The 23379-nt window shown below is 45.5% G+C and overlaps 1 long non-coding RNA gene across 1 annotated transcript; it reads left to right on the top strand.

Annotated features, from left to right (window-relative positions):
* Positions 1-295: 295 nt before the first annotated feature.
* LOC116977088 lies at positions 296-17420 on the top strand. The gene is made up of 3 exons (XR_004413116.1): positions 296-307; positions 2106-2110; positions 17376-17420. It is a non-coding gene; the product is annotated as an uncharacterized LOC116977088 (long non-coding RNA).
* Positions 17421-23379: the final 5959 nt, after the last annotated feature.

Genomic DNA, 23379 nt, shown 5'->3' with positions numbered 1-23379 from the left:
GATGCTGTGAGATCGAAGAGGGTGGCGGAGAATTTAAATCAACTAAGAAGTCATAGTTAGGTAAAAATAACCTCAGGCCAGAAATATGAGTCAGGTATTTTCTCCCATGCACTAAGTTATCAGTTGAATGCAAAGAGAGAGGGTGGCACAATGGCACTGCTGGTAGAGCAGCTGCCTCACAGTGTCAGAGACCTGGGTTCAATCCTGACCTCGGGTGCCGTCTGTGCGTATTTTGTACGTTCTCCCTGTGACCGCGTGGATTTCCTCCGGGTGCTCCGGTTTCCTCCCACATGCCAACGCTGTGCAGGTAAAATTGTAAATTGTCCCAAAGGTGTCGGATAGTGCTAGTGTACGGGGATCGATGGTCGATGCAGACTCGGTGAGCTGAAGGGCCTGTTTCCAATGCTATATCTCTAAACTTAACTAAACTGAACCTGGGTCCATTCATGACCTAGGGTGTTGCCTGTCTGGAGGTTCTCCCTGTGATCATGTGAGTTTTCTCTGAGTGCAACGGTTTCCCCACACATCCTAAAGACGTGTGGGAGTGGTAGAATCTGGGGCAATCGATGACAGTATGGAGATAGGAAGGTTGGGTAGGTTTGTGTAGGATTCGTGTAAGTGGTTGTCGATAGTCTGTACACACACAATGGGCAAAAGGGCCTGTTTCCTATGCTGTATCTGTCTATGACTATGACTGCTAATGCGCAGTGACACAATTTAGCTGCAATGGTGCTGCAGCTGGTCGAAATGCTGCTTCCGAGTTCCAGTGTACCAGGTTCAATTCTGACTTCTGGTCTGTTTGCAAGATCTCAGTGCAGTTACATTTGTTTACTTTAGTTAGGTGGGGCAGTGGTAGAGTTGCTGCCTTACAGTGCTTACAGCGCCAGAAACTCGGGTTTGATCCTGACTACGGGTGCTGTCTGTACGGAGTTTGTACGTTCACCCAGTGACCCACGTGGGTTTTCTCAGAGATCTTCGGTTTCCTCCAACACTCCAAAGACATACAGGTTTGTAGGTTAATTGGCTCAAAGGCTCAAAGGTTCTTTATTTGTCAAATACACCAATTGGTTTAGTGAAATGCGGATAGCTATTGCAGCACATTAAAGAGAATACAACATAACAATAATAAAGAAATTCAAACATAAAAACATCCCCCCACAATGGTTCCCAATATGAGGGAAGGCACAAAGTCCAGTCCTCATCCCCATGTCCACTCATAGTCGGGCCTATTGAGGCTTCCGCAGTCGCCTTTACGGAGGCCCGATGTTCCAGGCCCTTCTCGCCGGATGATGGTTTTCCGGTGTCGGGAAATCCTCTCAGCGGCTTGGGATACCTGGAACTGCCGATTCCTTACCGGAAACCGCGGCTCCCTAAGCCAACAGGCCGCTCTGGAAGGAGCTCCACCACTGGCGATCTCGGCGAGAGATCCCAGGCTCCCGATGTAAAGTTCAGCGCCGCCGCCCGTGGCTGGCTGCTCCACAGACCCGCAGCTCATCGATGTTTCATTGGCGGTCCCAGCATCCCAGCGCGGCGACCCGGGCAAGGTATCGCCCGCTCAACTGAAGCCCCACTGATAGGCCGCGAGGACAGGTCGAAGGTGCTGTTTGGAGTTAAGCAGCTTCTCCGACCAGATAGGGACCCTGAAAAGCAGTTTTGCCCTCCCCCACCCCCCCCCCCCCCCCCCCAACCCCCACATTAAAAAGACCTCCAAAAACAAAACACTTTAACTCACTAATAATAGGAAAAAGAGGTGAAAAAATGGACAGCTGCAGGCTGGGCAGCCATACCCACACAGGACAGCACCCCCTGGTACTTGGTACGTGACGGCTTGGTATAAATGTTAAACAATGTTCTGAGAGTAGGATAGTGTTCATGCGCGGAGATTGCTGGTCGGCATGGACTCGGTGGGCTGAAGGGTCGGTCACTTACATTGGTGGTTACCACGGGACAAAACAGCAGCAAACAATCTGCATCCATGATCTCCCACAGGCTGCACGAGGAGCCAAACATTGCCCCAACTGTACCATCCCAACTATCCTGTGCCTGGTTTAAAGTTAACAGGCCTTACGTTACAAGGCCTTCTACGCCCGAACCTCCAGACTCAGGAACAGTTTCATCCCAAGAGCTATAGCGGCTCTGAACCGGCCCTAATGAGTGCCCCCCCATCCCACCCCCTTTGGACAGTCTCCCTCAGATGGTCACGTCAATCAATTCAGCTTGTTTATTTATGTATTGTATTTATTTACCTTTCTTGTACATCAGTGGAGCTACACACTAAATCTCGTTGCACTGATGTGCAATGACAATAAAAGATATATTATTATTATTATTATTATTATTATTATTATATTATTATCTTCTTCCCTACGCCTCTGTTCAGCCTCATTGCTGAAGCCTCACCAGCCAAGCATCAGCACTTACTACCCACACACTGCACTTCAGCCTCAAACATAGCCACTCATAGAGCCAATGAGTCATAGCCAACATGCCCACACCGGCCAACATGTCCCAGCTAAACTAGTCCCACCTGCCTGTGCCTGGTCCATATCCCTCCAAACCTGTATTATCCATGTACCTGCCCAACTGTTTCCCAAACGTTGGGATAGTCCCAGCCTCAACTATCTCATCTGGCAGCTTGCTCCATACATACAGTGGTCATTCAAAAGTGGCAGCTCTGCTAGTGCCTTAAACCCTTCATTTGTTTAAACCAACAAGCCCTTACCTTACCGGGTGCGTTTTAACAGCTTCTTTTATCATCTCCGCTGTCTCTTAGGAAACGTACCGCTGCTTCCAAGTGGAAACAATGAACTGTAGATGCTGGTCTGCAGAAGAAGACACAAAGTGCCTGAGCTAAGTTGTTCTGGTACTTTGTGACCTTTTTCCCTTCAGTTCTTAGATCTCAGCCATAGTGGCATAGTGCAATTCAACATGGAAACTGGCCCTTCTGCCTACCTTATCCATGCTGACGACGATGGCATTTGGGTCGAATCCCATTTGCTGACATTTAACGCATGGCCCTCTAAATTCTTCCGATCCTTAGTAAGTTTCCCAAGAGACATCGGAGATGAGAAAATAAGCTGTGTGTGAGGCTGGGACTATCGCAATGTTTGGGAAACAGTTGGGCAGGTACACGGATAATACTGGTTTGGACGGATATGGACCAAGCACAGGCCGGTGGGACTAGTGTAGCTGGGACATGTTGGCCAGTGTGGGAAAGTTGGCCCGAAAGCCTGTTTCCACTTTGTATCACTCTATGACTCTATGACTCTGAGTGGCTGTGTTTTTTCCAAATGTCTTTTAAAGTTACTATAGTATCTGCTTCCATAGCTTCCTCTGCCAGCTCATTGCAGATGTAGATTAAAAACATGCCCCAGAGGACCCTGTTGAATCTCTCCCCTCTCACCTTTAGCCTAGATTCAGAATCCTCCACCCTGGGAAAAAGGTCATAAGGACATGTGATAGGAGCAGAATTAGGCCATTTGTCCCATCAAGTCTACTCTGCCATTCAATCATGGCTGATCTATCTCTCCCTCCTAACCTCATTCTCCTGCTTTCTCCCCATAACCACTGACACGTGTACTAATCAAAAATAGTAAGATTAAATGAGAACTTACCAGTTTGAAGTCTGATCTTTATTTTATGAGGAGTAACGTTGAGGGATTACGTGAAGACCCCGCCAGTACGCATGCGTATCAATCTTCAAAGCAGCGGTGTGAAATCACAGACAACAGTAAATGAACTGAACATAGTAAGATTAGAAAATTAGGATACCAGTTGAACTTTATGGTCGAGGGTGGGCGTGGAGGGCACGTAATCCCTCAACGTTACTCCTCATAAAATAAAGATCAAACTTCAAACTGGTAAGTTCTCATTTAATCTTACTATTTTACTTCGGAGTCACGTGAGTGAATACGTGAAGATTTTAAAGCTCTGTGATTTCATGCCGTGGAAACGAGTCCAGGCGTCATACACTGCATCAGTAGGCCAATGATGAGTGAACATTAAGAATGCATTCAGACATGACATAGATATAGACATGTTGATGTTATTAATGAACAATAGTGGCAATAGCAACCTCCCTCAACCTGGAGGAAGTATGAACCATACCTAACATAGAGTTGGCAATACCCCTGATCTGGCAATAGGTTTATTCTGAATATTTGGACAGATCAATAGTTTGACCATCCTGCAACCGCTAGGATGTGGTCCATCCCTGCTGCTGAGGTATAGCGGTCCTGGTGGAATAAGACTCAATGTCAATGTACACTCCTGTATATGCCAGACCCATATAACCATCTGGAGAAGGTTCGTAGTGATTCCTTCTAACAAGATTTTATGTAACTAACAATATTGCTGTCAGAGTCTACAAGGCTCTTGGGAACCTTGACATACTGGTGTAGATGCGTGATCACACGCAACCTAAGGTCCATGGGATATGCAACGTCTAGTTTGGTCTTGTGTCCCTGTCTAATCTGCTTGACTAATCATAAACAAAACATGTTATTATAGCCCGCAGATATGATCATCCTATCCAGTGTTGCAATGACTGGACCCATAGCGCTGTACTCAGCGCCATGGCGTAATCATTAGTACGTGAGTATGAGCATGGACAGGGATGTTGCTGGTGCCCATCGGTGAAGTGATGTAGTACAATGTTAACAACCCATATCTCTGCATCCCTAGGCCTGGAGGTTTTAAGTTGACGATACCTTCATATTCTAGATGTCAGAGGGTGAGACCGGACAGAGTGGTTTATGTTCTCAGCAGCCAAATGATTAGGAGGTACTTCAGGCACAGTAATGGAATATTAACTTAATGTTATAATCCCATAAAACTGAATTTAATGTGTCAGTCATCCGTGCCGAGTTAAACGTAAGGAAGCATAAACAATGCTTCCCATCTCCTATGCAGATTGCTGCTATTTGGTGCTATCCCTGCAATCTGTAGTGAGCACTCCTAATGCTTATGGTTTGACAACCCTAGCCGCAGGAACGATCGCTCAGAGTCTGTAAGTCTATGAATTGATTATATCATGCAGAGGATGGTTTCATCATCACAACTGAACCAGCATCTTTTTTATCCGGATATAACTATGTAAGGTTTTATGCTCATTCTTCACCTAAGCGGGAGCCATAGGTATATAACCCAGGCAGGCACTATGAAAACCCGGAAGCGGGAATCTTGCTGAATTTTGCAAGACCCATCTATTGAGGCCAAATGGAGGAAGACATAAAAGAACATTCCTTCCTAGTGTAGCGAGAATGCACCCTTCGCCACTGTATGCCTCGTTCACTGTTGATTGAGCCTGGTTGCAAGCATCTCAATAGTGTTCCATCGATCCACAATGTCATTAAATACTTTGTGATCACTCATTCATTCTGTGTTGTCATTGATTTTGCATAATAATACACCAGTGCTAAATGCGGTTAGGTAAACTATCACCGGATACTTTGATTTGATTGTACCTTTGTGATTAACATATACCACCACCAAAGTGTATCACCTTGGACTTGTGCATGCAGGTTATGCATATCCACACACCCTTTAATGCACAGAATGCACCTGGTGTCCATTGGCAGTTGATACCATGACTGAACACTTGATAACTCATGCTAATCCCATCTGCCTCCGTAACTAGAGATGGTATTAGTAGATTTCCCATCTTTGGGCAATAGCATCAGTTTGGAAATGACTGAAGATTTACGGATAAGAGGTTTTAGTGGAGCAAAGTTGTCCATCATTATGACTTTGATAGTTTCAGCTAAAAATAGCAGAGGTCTAATTTTTTGTCTTAGAGCTGATTCCAGACAAATAAATGGATGATTGTATCCCAATAGTCAATAGTTTCAGTTGGTATCAACTTAATTTAAATTTAACTGAATGGGTGAGAACCAATTCCTCAAATATAGCTATGTTGCTGATAAGGCTAATTTAGTAAAATACAGTATGTTCAATATCATCTAGATTGGCCATGCCACTTATTTGTTAGCTCTGTGCAGTTGAAGCACTGATAGTAGTGATTTGGTAAATAATCTGGAAACTGGAGTTAGCCCATTTTGCAACGCAACGCAACTGAGTGTATCGTTGCCTCATCCAGTTAAATTTCAAATATCTTCAACCCTGTGAGCGGAAATGATCACATGGAAGTTATTCAGAAAAGTCTAAACTGCACATGCGGGTTGAGGCTGTTGACAATGATCAGTCCACATCCCATTCTTGTGAGCCTGCCTTGAAAGGCAACTCCAACCATACCTGTGTGCAGATAATCTTATGTTATCCCAAACCAGTGTAAATATTCAAACCAGTTTAATATTACCAACGTATCCGTGACAGGAGACATCATCGATGTGGTTCCATACCTTTATCCGAATGGGAGGACTTATCCAAGGCGACCCAGGAGCTGCCTCAAACATGTGTGCATGATTTTGTACCTGCTCCTGGGAGGTAGAGGAGCTCGAGTACGGGGTTGGCGCATCTTCCAGGAAGGCCTTTCTGGGCTGTGGCCTAAAAAGACCTTTGTCCTGGTTGTACGGCCTTCAAGCTTTCACCAGCTTCAGTTCATCGTGGTTTGCTGGTGGGTGCATAGGGGTGCTGCCGTCGAAGATGTGAGGCCTTGCGTGATGAAGTGGCCTTTCTGAACCCGACGGCCACTTGTCGAGCTCCTGCTGCTGGTAGTGTTGTTCCTGCACCCCCTGCACACTTGTTGAATCTTCAGCCAAACCCCTGTCTTCAGAGTCAGCCCAGAAGTGAATCCTAATGCTCCCCTCTGTCGAGGGAGATGCATTATGCAGCCCTCAATAAGGTGCTGCCATGGGCGTCCTGGGACCCCATGGTGACTAGACTCCATATACCAGAGCATGTCACATTGGAGCTTCTGCTCCATCAACCGCTCCATGCGGGATATGCAATTACAGTTGCTCCCGCCGGCGGTGAGTCTTCACAGCCTGACTCGTCCGAGTCTTCAGCTTGTCCGACTTCTGCTTGGCCTTCCCACCAGTCTGTTGTCGATTCCGACTGTGCAGGTGCCAGGTCGGAGACTGCTGATCAATAGCGATCCAGGTGCAGTCTATCGGTGCTGACTGCCCTGACTGCCCCCCCCCCCCCCCCCCCCACCGATCTGGGTATCCCCGCAGTAACTGCAGCCGGGATACCCCGCGGTCCCTATATAAGGGATAGCCGCGATTTACAAAGTCTGGGGGGGGGGGGAGGGTATCCTGCTTTGGGGGGGGGGGGGTATATGAAGCCGCTGGTTTTACTGCCAGCGGCTCAAAGGCGAATGCACCGCCGTCCGCTCCCCGTATTCCACGGTCTCCCGAGCGGGTTCTCCACCAATATGAAGCCGCTGGTTCTACCACCAGCGGCTCAAAGGTGAATTCACCGTCGCCCGTGACCGAGGTTCCCTGAAATTCGTGACTGGGGTCTCCCCTCCGTCCCGACTTTGCCCCGGACTTTTAGCAGGACCTCTAAGTAGAGGTTCCTGCAAGAAGGTTTAAGCCTGAAAAGTTTTTTAAAAACTTACATCAGGTCTGTTGCTGGCAGGTGAATCACGTACACCCTGCCAGTCGTAACGCAATGCGATAGACGATATGACACGCATGCGTACTGGCGGGGTCTTCACGTAGTCACTCATGTGACTCTGAAGTAAAATCTATCTATCTCTGCCTTAAAAAATATCCACGGACGGCCTCCACAGCCTCTGTGACAAAGAATACCACAGATTCACCACCCTCTGACTAAATCAACGTCTCCTCGTCTCCTACCTATAATAATGCCCTTTAATTCTAAGGCTATGATCTAGTCCAAGACTCTCCCACGAGTGGAAACATCCTCTCCACATCCACATATCCAAGCCCTTCACTATTCTGTATTTTTCAATGAGGTCCTTCCTCATTCTTCTAAACTCTTGCGAGTACAGGCCCAGTGCCGACAAATGTTCATCATAGGTTTTACCTACTCATTCCTGGGATCTTGTAAAAAGGCTGTGAATATTTGTTTTATTCATGTACTACATGATTAAGCACGCCTCAATAAATGCTGGAGTAACTCAGCAGGTCAGGCAGCATCTCTAGAGAAAAGGAAGAGGTGACATTTTGGGTTGAGACCTTTCATCAGACTGAGAGTCTGGGAGGGTGGAAACTAGAGGTAATGGAATGTACAGAACAAAGCGGAGCCTGCATCGATGACTCAGCAAAGGTGGAGCCCACAATGGTCTATGTTGGCTGGGGATGAGGTGATAACAAAGTGAAACGGTGACATTTGCAAGAGGATGAGGGTGGGGGAGGGAAGGAGAGAAAGGGAATACAAGCGTTACTTGAAGTTAGAGAAATCGATTTTCATGCCGCTGGATTGTAAGCTGTCCGAGCGAAATACAATATGAGGTTCTGTGCCTCCAATTTGCATGTGCCTTGCCCTAGCAAAATAAAACCCCTGTTGCCAGTAACTTAGTTAGTTTTAGTTTTGTTTTAGAGATACAGCGAGGAAACAGACCATTCGGCCCACTGAGTCTGCACTGACCAGCGATCCCCGCACACAATTACGTGCAGTTTTGGTCTACTGTGTGCAGCTTTGGTCTCCTAATTTGAGTAAGGACATTCTACATACTACTACGTGAATGCAGCGTCGGTTCACCAGGTTAATTCCCGGGATGGAGGGACTGACATATGATGAAAGAATGGATCGACTGGGCTTATATCCACTGGAATTTAGAAGAATGAGAGGGGACCTTATAGAAACATATAACATTCTTAAGGGATTGGACAGGCCAGATGCAGGAAAAATGTTCCTGATGTTGGGGGAATCCAGAACCAGACTGTTACTTGGTTTTTCGGCGTTGCTTCCGTTCAGTGAGTTAGCTTTTCAGCGACGTGCCCTTTCAGTTATTTGGCTTTTAGGCATCCTGCCCTTTCGATTATTTGGCTTTTTGCCGTTGCGTCCATTCGGTTATTTGGCATTTCAGCGTTGTACCCTTTTGGTTATTTGGCTTTTCAGCTTAGTTTCCATCCGGTTATTTGGCTTCCACTTCTTCGCTTTGGCTTCTCGTTCTTCGATGCCACGTCTGCACACAAGTGGAATCAAGGGATTTGGGGGAGAAAGCAGGAACAGGGTACTGATTTTGATTGCATCAATTTCCTACGTTTCTGTGTTTCTATTAATACTACCCTACACACACTAGGGACAATTTTACATTTACACCAAGCCAATTAACCTACAAACCTGTGCGTCTCTGGGCTGCGGGCAAAACCGAAGATCTCGGAGAAAACCTACGCGCGCATGTCACGGGGAGAACGTACAAACTCCGTACAGACAGCACCCATAGTCGGGATTGAACCCGTGTCCTTGGCGTTGTAAGACAGCAACTCTACCCTTGCACTAGCGTGCCGTCCCAATTTACATGACTCCAAATGAATATTAATGGCGACCTGAAGGGTTTTGAGTAATTGCCTTAGGTTTAGTCAATGCAAATTGCTGGCATTAATAGGTCAGTGGGATCAGGTTGATTGTTCTGACTCCAATTATCTTTACACTTTTAATTACCCCCACCCTTATACATTCTGGCTCTTGATAGTCCTTTGAAGACATAGCCATGCAAATTATCACCTCGCTGTGAACAGACTTATTTACTAATTATTCTATTGCCAAGGTTACGCTTGGTCAGGTAAATTATAGGTATTGATCGGTTAGAGAGCAGTAGTTTTTTATATTAGCGTTGACCAGAATGTGCCAGTTTCTGCCCATTTCTCATTTCAGTTATTCCCACTATTTGTCATACTGCTAAAAAATAAAATCTTTAATTAATGCAAGATTTTGTAGGGCCACTTTATCTGGCCCATATGGCCTAATGATATACCGACTAAGTGCTCATTACACAGTGGATTATGTGCAAGTCTTGCTCTGTTGATCATTACAAACTCTCATTATCATGGACCATCCGGTTTTAGATATAGGTTTTTTTTTGTGTTTTACAGATATAGCGTGGAAACGGGCCCTTTGGCCCACCGAGTCTGCACCGACCAGTCATCCCCACTCATCAACACGATGTAAACCGAAGATTGACAGAAAAAGCTGGAGTAACTCAGCGGGACAGGCAGCATCTGTGGAGAAAAGGAATGGGTGATATTTCGGGTGGAGACCCTTCTTCAGACTGGGAGAGGTTGAGAGGCTAGGAATCTATTCCTCGGAGTGCAGTAGGATGAGGGGCGATTTTACAGAGGTGTATAAGATCATGAGAGGCATAGGTAGAGTAAATGCACAGTCTTTTATCCAGTGTAATGAAGAACCCGAAGACATAGGTTTAGAGTGGGGAAAGATTTAAATGGATCCTGAGGGGCAATATTTTCACACAAAAGGGGCTATTTCTGTGTTGTATGACTAAGTGCTTGAGGAACTCCATGGGTTATCTGTGAAAGTAATGAACGGACAACCTTTTGAGTAGTGGCCCATCGAATGGAGAAATGGGAAAGAGGTGAGGGTGAGGCAAAGTCTGGCATGAGAGGTATGAATATTGATTTCTCAAACTTCCTAACCCTTGTTTTCCCTCTCTCTCCGTCCCTCCCCCACCCTAGTTCTCTGACTAGTTCCAATGTCCTCCTTATACATTTAACTGCATGCCATGTTGTCAACTTCCCCTCAGCCAAATACATTCTAAATTTTCTTAATCATCGTCTGCTGTGATCAGGTGTTTTCTCACACCCTTCTACATATGACTAATCTCCCTCTCCCTTGACTCTCAGTCTCAAGAATGGTCTTGACCCTTCCTTCACTCATAGAAACATAGAAATATAGATGCATGAGTAGGCCATCCCGCCCTTTGAGTCAGCACCATCATTCAATATGATTATGGCTGATCATCTAAAATCAGTACCCCGTTCCTGCTTCTCCCCATATTCCTTGATTCCTTTAGCCCTAATTGCTTATTTAACTGATTTAGCCCTAATAAAAGCTCTGTGGATTGTCACCATGTCGTGGTGGGGAAGCTTGTGTGCTCCTGAGATCCTGAGAGCGATGCCGTCTGGAGCTATGCTCCTGGTAGGGCCACCCACGGCGATAAGGTCGAGGGGGAGGCATTTGACTAAGATCAATCCAACCAAGACCTTAACGATGGAACAGGCGGAGGATGATGGCTGATCTCAGTGGAGCATCACAACAGCTGGGAAGGCGGATAAAGGCTAAAGCAGCAGAAAAGGGTCTCTGGTCGTCTTGGATTCCATGCCACTGGATCCTGACCCAGATCTGTCAAGGACCGTGAGGTGGCTGTTTGTGCACCAGTCTCCCCACGTTAAACAAAGTCACGCACAGGCGTCCTCCATATAGGGAATAGCACCCTAAATACACCCATGGTCAGCCATGACCAAGGGGGCCTCAGAAGAGCTAAATCTAACTCCCTCTTGAAAACATCCAGTGAATTGGCCTCCACTGCCTTCTGTGGCAGAGAATTCCACAGATTCACAACTGTGTGGGTCATTTTTTTCTTCCTCATCTCAGTCCTAAATGGCCTACCCCATATTCTTAAACTGTGACCACTGGTTCTGGACTCCCGCAACATCGGGAACATTTTTCCTGCATCTAGCCTGTCCAATCCCTTGAAAAGATTATATGTTTCGATAAGATAACCTCTCATCCTTCTAAATTCCAGCGAAGCCGAAGCAAAGAGGTGGAATGCTTGAATTAGACCCCCTTCACAATGGGGTAGTTTAGACAATAAACAATAGACAATAGACTATATGCAATAGGTGCAGAAGTAGGCCATTCGGCCCTTCAATGAAAAAATGGATCGAATGGCCTGCTTCTGCACCTATTGTACATTGTCTATTGTTTATTGTCTATCATATGTCAGTCCTGCCATCCTGGGAATTAACCTGGTATACCTATGCTACACTCCCTCAATAGCAATAAGAGACGCTGCATGTCCCACTGAGTTACTCCAGCATTTTGTGACCATTTTTGAGATGGATGGGTACACTTGTGGGGAGTTGATTTGGGGATGGGTGAAATAGGTGACAAAGGCTGGACAAATTGATCAAGGCTGGCTGGGAGGATGGAGTTAATGTAGGCCATCGGCAGTGTCTCAAAGCAGGATGTTTAGTGTAAGCCCACATGTATACATCAGTGATGGTTCAGTCTACAAAAACACCATTGTGCAAGTGCTTGTGTATCATAACTTGACATTTGAAGTTGGTCTGACCTTAATAAAGCTGCAAAGAGCATTGATCCCAGCCTGAAAATCACTTGTCACAAGCATACAATCTGGAAAATGGCCCTCCACTCCAAATTTCTGACTCTTTCTCTCAAACAAAATTCGTATTAGAAAAAAGATACAAAGTGCTGGAGTAACTCAGCAGACCAGGTAGCATCTGTGGAGACCATGGATTAGTGATGTGACAATGAAGGGTCCTGGCACAACACATCCCCTACCCATATTCTCCAGAGATGCTTGGGAAGGAAATGGAGGTGTTGGTTTAGACCGAAGATATACACAAAATGCTGGAGTAACTCAGCCGGTAAGGCAAAATCTCTAGAGGAAAGGAATGGGTGACGTCTTGGGTCAGAAGTCTTCTTCAAACTGACAGATGGAGAAGGCCAGGAAAAAACAGGTCCGGCAACAGATGACCACAGGAAGGGTAGAGTCCACTAGCAGAACGTCTAGGGTGGGGGAGGGGGAGAAAGAAATGCAGGTGTCATTGGAATTTAAGAAATAATGTTCACACCGCTGGTAGACACAAAGTGTTTAGCGGGACAGGCAGCATCACTGGAGAGAAAGGATGGGTAACGTTTTGAGTAGGGAACCTTCTTCAGACTGCTTCACACCACTGGGCCTGGTCTGTCAGTTTGTGTCTATTTTTGTAAAGCAGCACCTGCAGTTCCTGTTTCAAGGATTGTGTATTCAACTGGCTGAATGAATCACTCTGGATCCCAGGTGATTTAATCTTCCAGACCACCCTACCAAGCAGGATCTTGTCCAAGGCCATGCAAGTCAACGACTGGGCAGCACGGTTACGCAGTGGTAGAGTCGCTGCCTTACAGCGCTTACAGCACCAGAGATCCAGGTTCGATTCCGACTACGGGTGCTGTCTGTACAGAGTTTGTACGTTCTTCCCATGGCCGCGTGGGTTTTCTCTGAGATCTTCGGTTTCCTCCCACTCCCCAAGACGTACAGATTAATTGGCTTGGTATAAATGTCCCTAGTGTGTGTATGATAGTGTTAGTGTGCGGGAATCGCTGGTCAGTGTGGACTCGGTGGGCTGAAGGGCCTGTTTCCGTGCTGTATCTCTAAACTAAACTAGACTAAACTAAACTAAACTCCCCCATTGTGAAGGGGGTCTAGTTCAAGTATTTTTCCTTATATTTCCTACCTTCCGTTATTTCTGCAGATAGATCTCTCTTTCCGTGTAGTGCTTTGGGACCAATTTACTGTAGAATCACTGAATGCTTCCAGCTTGGAAGAAGGCTAGTTAGCCCAACAATACTCAGGAGCCATCCAGCAGATCACACTCAACTGTCCTCTCTCCAGACACATCCCACCCTGGTTATTCCTTCTTCTCCCCACTTCCATTGGGCACACTCTCACACTACAAAAATGTACAGGTTTGTAGATTAATTGGCTTGGTGTATGTGTAAATTGTCCCTAGTTTGTGTAGGATGGTGTTAATATGCGTGAGTCGCTGGTCGGTGCGGACTAGGTGGGCTGAAGGGCCTGATTCATAGAAATATAGAAACATAGAAATTAGGTGCAGGAGTAGGCCACTCAGCCCAACGAGCCTGCACTGCCATTCAATATGATCATGGCTGATCATCCAACTCAGTATTATGTACCTGCCTTCTCTCCATACCCCCTGATCCCATTAGCCACAAGGGCCACATCTAACTCCCTCTTAAATATAGCCAATGAACTGGCCTCAACTACATTCTGTGGCAGAGAATTCCAGAGATTCACCACTCTCTGTGTAAAAAATGTTTTTCTCATCTCAGTCTTAAAAGATTTCCCCTTTATCCTTAAACTGTGACCCCTTGTTCTGGAATCAAACTCTCTCTCTATCTTCCGTGCTGTATCTCTAAACTAAATTAAACTAAACTATTGCCTTGCTCTATTCAATCCTTTTTTGTCACTTCTTCAAAAAACTCAGTCAAATTTGTGGGACACGGTGTCCTGGTTTACAAGTCCGCCCCATTAGTTTGCCAGCTTCAACTTCAATGTGCAAAGAATCTTTAGGCATTCACAGCTCACTAACCTGAAATTCCCCCAGAGGTAATCAAGGTTCGATTGTCCAGTAACGCCCGGTGGATTCAGTAAAAGAGTGCTTAAGATCAGAACGCTTGTCAGCAAAATGCCACCGTAAGTGATTTCCTTTGCAAACCAAACGCACCGAGCGATGTGGCATACAGAAAGGTTAGAAATTCCAATGAAAGTTATTATTATCAGTCATCAGGTTGGGGAATTTGACAGGAACAGCTGCAGATGTGCTGATATAATAAGTGGACATTTTTAACCTGAGGGTTTGTGAGCACAAGGCACGAGACAAAATGATGAATAACAAAGGGCTGCAACACATTCCATTCAGTAGGACTTAGAAGCAATAAGGTGCCCTGTGTAGCTTGGTAATCTGTCAAAAATCAGGGCTCAGACAGGCCTACATGTCGACCTTCTGTAGAAATATATTTAATTGTCTCCAAACTCCTTTGTACTGCCAGTCTCAGTGGCTTTCTCTGTTAAATGAACTACTTTTGCCCTTTGGGTGAAAATGTTTTAGCTGAAACTCCTTTTTTCATGGGTAGCTCTGTGGCATTTGAAACACGTGTAATGATTTCCCCGGATCACCTCAGTCAGTTCCCTCGGTAAAACTTTACTTTAATTGTTGGGAGGTCATGTTTTTCTAATGGCTGCAAGCCTGAATTCACCCCCCCCCCCCCCCTCATATAGAACAAGCTCCTCGGTGGTAAGCGGGATCCTACTGCATTTTCTAAACGGAGAGAGAATTCAGAAATTCAAGTTCAAGTTCAAGTTCAAGTTCAAGTGAGTTTATTCTCACGTGTTCCTGATAGGACAATGAAATTCGTGCTTTGCTTCAGCACACAGAACATAGTAGGCATTTACTACAAAACAGATCAGTGTATCCATATACCATTGTATAAATATATACACACATGAATAAATAGACTGATAAAGTGCAAATAACAGATACAATACAATACAATACAATACCGTTTATTTGTCATTTGAACCTCACATGAAGTTCAAACGAAATTTGGTTTCTGCAGTCTTGCCTGAAGGTAGCAGGGAGATGAGTGTGTGGCCAGGATGGTGTGGGTCTTTGATGATACTGCCAGCCTTTTTAAGGCAGCGACTGCGATAAATCCCCTTGATGGAAGGAAGGTCAGAGCCGATGATGGACTGGGCAGTGTTTACTACTTTTTGTAGTTTTTTGCTCTCCAGGACGCTCAATTTGCCGAACCAAGCCACGATGCAACCGGTCAGCATGCTCTCTACTGTGCACCTGTAGAAGTTAGAGAGAATCCTCCTTGACAAACCGACTCTCCGTAATCTTCTCAGGAAGTAGAGGCGCTGATGTGCTTTCTTGATAATTGCATTAGTGTTCTCGGACCAGGAAAGATCTTCAGTGATGTGCACGCCCAGGAATTTGAAGCTCTTGACCCTTTCAACCATCGGGACTGTGGGTCCCCATCCTACTCTTTCCAAAGTCCACAATCAGTTCCTTGGTTTTGCTGGTGTTGAGGGCCAGGTTATTGTGCTGGCACCATATGGACAGTTGCTCGATCTCTCTTCTATACTCTGACTCATCCCCATCAGTAATACGTCCCACAACAGTGGTGTCATCAGCGAACTTGATGATGGAGTTCGCACTGTGACCGGCTACGCAGTCATGGGTATAGAGTAAATACAGTAGGGGGCTGAGCACGCTGCCTTGAGGTGCTCCCGTGCTGATTGTTATCGAGGCTGACACATTTCCACCAATACGAACAGACTGTGGTCTGTGAATGAGGATTCAATTGCAGAGGGATGCGCAGAGACCCAGTTCTGCGAGTTTGGTAACCAGCTTGGAGGGGATGATTGTGTTAAATGCCGAGCTGTAATCGATGAATAACAGCCTGAAATATGAGTTTCTGTTGTCCAAGTGGTCCAGAGCGGAGTGGAGGGCCAGCGAGATCGCATCCACCGTTGATCTGTTGTGGCGGTAAGCAAACTGCAGTGGGTCCAGGTTTTTGTTGAGGTAGGAGTTGATTTGCTCCATGATCAACCTCTCAAAGCACTTCATCACCACCGGCGTTAGTGCCACTGGTCGATAGTCATTGAGGCACGTCACCTTACTCTTCTTGGAAGTGCAAAGGGACTTGGGAGCGCTGGTGCAGGACTCCCAAAAAAGTTACTTTGCAATTCTAATCGGTAGTAGGGAAGGCAAATTCAATGCTCGCATTTATACCAAGAGGACTGGAATACAAAAACAGAGATCTAATGCTGAGGTAGACAAAAATGCTGGAGAAACTCAGCGGGTGAAGCAGCATCTATGGAGCGAAAGAAATAGGCAATGTTTCGGCCCGAAACGTCGCCTATTTCCTTCGCTCGATAGATGCTGCCTCACCCGCTGAGTTTCTCCAACATTTTTGTCTACCTTCGATTTTACAGCATCTGCAGTTCCTTCTTAAACATTAGATCTAATGGTGAGGTCGGGCTGCATTTGGAGTACTGTGAACAAATTTGGGCACCATATCTGAGGGAGGATGTGCTGCTTCTGGAGAGGGTCCAGAGGAGATTTACAAGAATTATTCCAGGAATGAGTGGGTTACCATATGATGAGCTAGAGTTTAGAAGGTTGAGGGGGGACCTCATTGAAACTTGGAGAATAATAAAAGGCATAGATTGAGTGGATGTGAGAGGATGTTTCCGCTGGTGGGAGAGTCTAGGACATGAGGTCATAGCCTCAGAATTAAAGGACGGGTGGGAGAGTCTAGGACATGAGGTCATAGCCTCAGAATTAAAGGACGCTCTTTAAGGACGTGCTTAGAAAGGAGGTGAGGAGGAACTTCTTTAGTCAGAGGGTAGTTAATCTGTGGAACTCATTGCCACAGAGGGCTGCGGAGGCCGTCAATGGATATTTTCAAGGCAGAGATAGGCAAATTCTTTTAATAGGATGGGTGTCAAGAGTTATGGGGAGAAGGCAGGAAAATAGGATTATGGGGCAGAGATCAGCCATGATTGAATGGCGGAGTAGACTCGATGGACTGAATGGCCTAATTCTACTCCTATAACTTGTGAACTTGTGCATGTGAAGAGCAAGAGTGTTTTATTATCATACATCCCAAAGCGGAACCATGATATTTTTACTTGCAACAGCACCATTGACATGTAAACATGTGTAATAAAGAACTGGAGATGTTGGTTTAACACCGAAGATAGACACAAAATGGTGGAGTAACTCAGAAGGTCAGGCAGTATCACTGGAAAAAAGGAATAGGTGACGTTTAGAGTCGAGATCGGGTTAATGCTGATGAAGGGATGAGGAACACACTATGGTGAATGTTTATGTTAAATTGTATGTAGTTTTTTCAGTAAGGCTGTATGGTAATATGAATATCATTGTACATTAATTGGTACATGTGACAATAAAAGACCTTTGAACCTTTGACCCGAAATGTCACCTATTCCTTTTCTCCAGAGATGCTGCCTGACCCGCTGAGTTACTCTAGCATTTTGCATCTAGACATGTAAATATAGCACTCTATAAAACGCATAATAAACAACAACAAAAACCTCAGTATATATATTTTTTTTAAACGACAAATAAATAGACTATAATAGTGCAAAAATAATGTCCCAAAGCCTATAGTTCAGAGCCTATTTGGAGGTTGTAGTGTTTAATAGCCTGATGGTTGTAGGGAAGCAGCTGTTCCTGAACCTGGACTTTACAGTTTCCAGGCTCCTGTACCTTCTTCATGATGGCATGGGGGAAATGAATGTGTGGCCAGCGTAGTGTGGATCTCTGATGATGCTGGCTGTCTTTTTGAGGCAGCGACTCCTGTAAATCCCTTCGATGATGGGGAGGTCAGAATCCCTGATGGACTGGGCAATGGTCACAACTTTTTGCAGTCTTCTTCACTCCTGGGCATTCAAGTTGCTGAACCAGGCTGTGATGCAACCAGTCAATATGCTCTCTACTGTACTCCTGTAGAAGTTTGAGAGAATCCCCTCTGACATATTAAATCTCCGCAATCTTCTCAGGAAGTAGAGGAGCTGATGTGCTTTCTTTATAATTGCATTAGGGTGTTGGGTCCCGGAAAGATCTTCGGAAATATGCACGCCCAGGAATTTGAAGCTTTTGACTCTCTCCACCATCGTCCCTTTGTTGTAGACAGGATTGTGGTTCTTCATCCTTCCTCTTCTAAAGTTCTCAATCAGTTCATTGGTTTTACTGATACTGAGAGCCAGGTTGTTGTGCTGGCACCATTTGGTCAGTCAGTCGAACTCACATCTGTACTCTGACTCATCACCGTCTGTAATTCTTCCAACAATGGTGATGTCATCGGCAAACTTGAAGATGGAGTTCCGACTATGTCTGGCCACACATAAATGTAAACATAGTACCCTATAAAACCCATAATAAACAACAACAAAAAAATCTGTATATTATATAGAAAGCAAGAAAAATATACAATTTTACTTCGGAGTCACGTGAGTGACTACGTGAAGAAGAGCCGTCCGTCTGCGTGCGCGTCATTACGTCTGAACGCAACATGCACGACGGACTGGCAGGCACTGAGTCCTCCCAGGCTGTCGGGATGAGCAGGTAAGGAAAGTTGAATCACTTACCTGCGTTCTTTTGGGCTTGAAGTTTTTTTTCAGAGCCCAGATGTCGAGGAGACGGCCCGCGGGGATGTCGGCTGCCGAAGACCACAGCTTTCCAAATAGCGGGCGACGGTCTTGTTCCCGACATTAGCGCCGACAGCAGAATCGGCAGGAGACTTTGCGCGGGAGCAGGAGCTCCATGGTTGTCCTGCGGGACGTAATGCCACCCGCAAGTCTAAACGAACCCGTTGACTCAGATGAGTCCGGGGAAGAGGGATACCCTCCCTCAACGGAGAGCGTCTGAGGACGACTTCTCCCACATGGAGCAACTTATGGAGAAGTTGCTCCAACAATGATCTGCTCCAAAGGAGGGAGCAGTATCAGCACGGCCTACAGCAGTGCCGATGCCGGGAGCCTCGCACATGGGGCAGCCCAATGTCTTCCCCATTGGAGGGGGAACTACAAGTGGAAGAAACCTTCCCAGGGACAAGCAGAAGAAAGGAAGTAAGTAAGTACGTTTTACTTATATTGCACTGTTTAAGTCAACACCAAAATGCTTTACATAAAAGGAATAATAAGCTTCCATACAAACAAACAGAAAATAAGTGATTCTGCAATCATCCAGGTTCCACTGGGTGCTTCCCTGGATGGAATCTAGCTCTTGACAGCCCGGGTATTATGGAGAACCCGCAGGCAGCAGCACCTGTTTTCAGGGCTGCACAAATGTCTCCTGCTCTGAGGAGAGGAGCATTCATGGTCCATTTCAGTCTGACCAAAGCTAGAATCTCATTTAGGTCCACTGGAAGGGCCATGTCAGCACAGGTATCCTCAGGGGCCTGCGGCAGCACCTGTTTTCAGGGCTGCCTACGAACCTCACTCTCAGTAGAGGGGAGTGTGAATGATCAGTAGGTAACTGATCTCGAATTTAAAGTATGAACATACTGAAGCATGCATATGGCCTCAAGAGCCAGCAGTTGGCAGAATATCCGCATAGGCGACAACACACCCCACACCTCCATAGGGGGAAAGCGGTTCACTGAATCCGGTGGTAGCTTGAAAGCTGGGCACGGAAATACGATCAGAGTCGTCTTTCAAGGCAGACTCAAAATAATGGCCAGAATTGTCCTACAAGGCAGGCTCAGTATGATGAGGTTTTCAGACCAGACCCAAGCAGAGGTCAGGAGAAACATGGAATCCACACTCCTTACCAGTCCTACTCCCAATCAAGGAGAGAAAAGGAATCCGCATCAGGGGCCTTTGGGCTTACCACAAGACCACCGGAAGCCATGGAGGTAGGTGAGTCTGGGTTTACTGAAACTAGGGATTGTGGACCAGTTACATGTTGGTAATTTACTCTTGTGTTCTTGTTCAAAATGACAATAACATGAAATTTCAGAACAGGTTTTTAAAAAAAAACAGATAATAACGTGATACTTTTACTGCACAACATACACAGGTTCCAAGCAGACTTGGAACTCGGACTGGAATTGTCTTCGAGGCAGGCCCAGTAATTTTGGGCAGGATTGCCATTCAGGACATGTGACAGATGGAGGATGTCACTTCATCCAGGTTTAACTCATTTGTGCAGTATAGACTTTTAGAAACAGTAATTTTTTTACGGTCTAACTACTGTTTTATAGGAGCTTCCTATAAAATGGTCACATGGCATGCATCGACCTCAAAGATGCATACTATTCGGTGTCTATTCACTAAGAACAGGAGATATTTGAAGTTTAACTGGATGGTATGGATCTGCCAAATGGGTTGACATCAGCTCCTAGACTATTGACAAAACTACGGAAACCAATTCTGGGTCTACAAAGGTCTCAGAAACACACAGTAATGGCATATTTGGACAATTTCATTTTGGAGTCACCAAGAATTGGCAGAAGCATCAGTCAACGCAAACCAAAACCCTGTTTGATAGAATTGGTTACCTCATCCATCCAGTTAGATCAAAATTGACACCTACAAGGGTAATTGATTACCTAGAATTTACTATCAAAAACAGTAAATATGTTGGTGACTTTGCCTAGGGGCAAACGACAATATTAATCAAGCCTGCTATGACCTGATAGTCAAATACCAGCCATCTATCAGGCAAACAGCGAGTGTAATTGGCAAATAGTAGCCGCATTTCCAGCAGTACATACGGGCCTTTGCATTACCAGAATTACAGTGAGCAAAGGAACGAACACTCAGATTCCATGCAGGTAAAATTGGCAAAACTATGGATTGCCAGCAGAGGCCATTGTTGAATAACTACGGTGGATAACGAACGTGAGAAAGCTTAAAGTAAATTTGCTTGAAAGCCATCGAGGGTTCTTCAGACCTATGCAAGCGGCTAAGGATGGGGAGCCACAAACAGTCTAAAGCTGTGGGGGCAGATGGAATGAGCAGGAGTCTGTAATTCCCCAACACATGGAATCAATTTCCCAGAATTGTTGGGGGCACAATATGGACTCAAGGTTCTCTGTAGCGATATGCAACTGGTGCTTGTTCAAATTCAGATTGATAACACCACTGCGGTGGCACATATCCACTAACAAGGGTGGTGTAAAATCTGTATCTTACGATAGATTGTCGAACCTCATTTGGCACTGGTGTATCAAGAGGAATATTTGGGAAATCTACAAGGTAGATATAACACGGTGACAGATGCTGGATCACGGATGTTTAATTACAACACAGAATGGATGTTGAATCAGGCAGTATTTAACGAAATAACTACACGATTTGGCATACCAGATTTTGATCTATTTGCATCTAGACTAAACCATCAGTTACCCAGATATGTGTCCTGCAAGCAGGATCCAGGAACAAAGGAAGTGGATGCTTTCTCCCTCAATTGGGGAGGAATGTTTATGTATGCTTTCCGCAAATTTGTCTCACAAAACGATGCTTGACCAAAATCAAGCAAGACTAAGCCACAGGCATATTGGTAGTGCCAGATTGGCCTACTCAAGGCTGGTCCCCAAAAAAATTTGGGAACTGTAGTCCAGCCAGTTATGGCTGTACCCAAGAGCAGGGACCTCCTAGTGAACTCAGTTACAGGGAGTAATCATCTACTACACGAACATATTAACTTGTTGGTCTGCAGATTCTGAGGAGGCCATTTCAAGGCATAGGAATGTCCGAACAAATACAACACAGTTCGGATAACAGATGTCTTGGAGTTTCCTATCAACTCTGTACTATAACTATAAACAAAGTTATAGTGCAATCAATAGTGCCAGAGGCGCTCTTTCCTCCTATCTGATGCTGCAAGCAGGGCACGGGTCGATAGGAACGCACCCCTTTACAACAAAATTCATGAAGAGAATTTACAATCTAATACCTCTAAGACCAAGGTACACGGACACATGGGATGTGAGCGTGGTACTAACCCTACTTTGACAGTGGGGACCGCCTATAACTAACCCTGAAGGTGGTATGCTGACAAAGAGTCCAGACACTGCAAAAGCTACGGTTGGACCACATGACCACCAATATGAACAACATAACATTCGTAATCAGGAACCTGATATAAACATAGCAGGCCAGGAATGCCAGGGATGGAGACCCAGTCTTGGCATATCCAGAGGACCTACGGTTGTGTGTGTGGTAACATAGTAACACCACTATCTGAGAGTTACGGAGAACCACAGAGGCTCAGAACAGACCAGAAGGTGTCAACACAAACCATCTCCAGATGGTCAAAGGGGTAATGGCGGTAACAGAGTGAACGTTCATATGGTTAAATCTCACTCCACCAGGGCTGCATCTACGTCGGCAGCAAGAGCAATGGACGTGCCTCTTGACAACATCCTAGTGGCTGCAGGATGGACGAATGAAATAACGGTCCACCGGTTTTATAACAAACGTATTACCGGACTGGGGGTGTTTGCACATACTATTTTAAGTTCTGTCCATTAGTTTACCCCCAAGGTTGGGAGGGGAAACTAGTTTTTAAAAACTTTTCTTTCATTTAAAGCATCAGTGTCCTTACTTAACTACGTAATGTCTGAATGCTTTAATGATTACACGCATTCATGGTCAATCCATTCAGTGTGTGACGCCTGGATTCGTAACCGGCGTAAAATCACAGAGCTTTGAAATCTTCACGTAGTCACTCATGTGACTCCGAAGTAAAATAGTAAGATTAAATGAGAACTTACCAGTTTGAAGATTGATCTTGATTTTATGAGGAGTTACGATGAGCGATTACGTGCCCACCGCTCCCACCCTCATACTATCAAGGTCACATGGAAGTTCTAGTTTCTTCAATCTTACTATTCTCAGGTCTTCTTTTTATCTGTCATTTAACACCGCTGCTTTGAAGATTGACGCGCACGCAGACGGACGGCTCTTCTTCACGTAATCGCTCATCGTAACTCCTCATAAAATCAAGATCAAACTTCAAACTGGTAAGTTCTCGTTTAATCTTACTATAATACCACACAAATATTCTCCCCATTCAGTCGATTTGGAGGTTACAGTGTTTAATAGCCTGATGGCTGTAGGAAAGAAGCTGCTCCTGAACCTGGACATTACAGTTTTTAGGCTCCTGAACCTTCTAGTCGATGGCAAGGGTGAAATGAATGTGT

The sequence above is a fragment of the Amblyraja radiata genome, chromosome 1 (assembly GCF_010909765.2).
Source record: "Amblyraja radiata isolate CabotCenter1 chromosome 1, sAmbRad1.1.pri, whole genome shotgun sequence".
NCBI lineage: Eukaryota > Metazoa > Chordata > Chondrichthyes > Rajiformes > Rajidae > Amblyraja > Amblyraja radiata.
The sequence above is the reverse complement of the archived record's forward strand: the minus strand, read 5'-3'. Positions and strand labels throughout refer to the sequence as shown.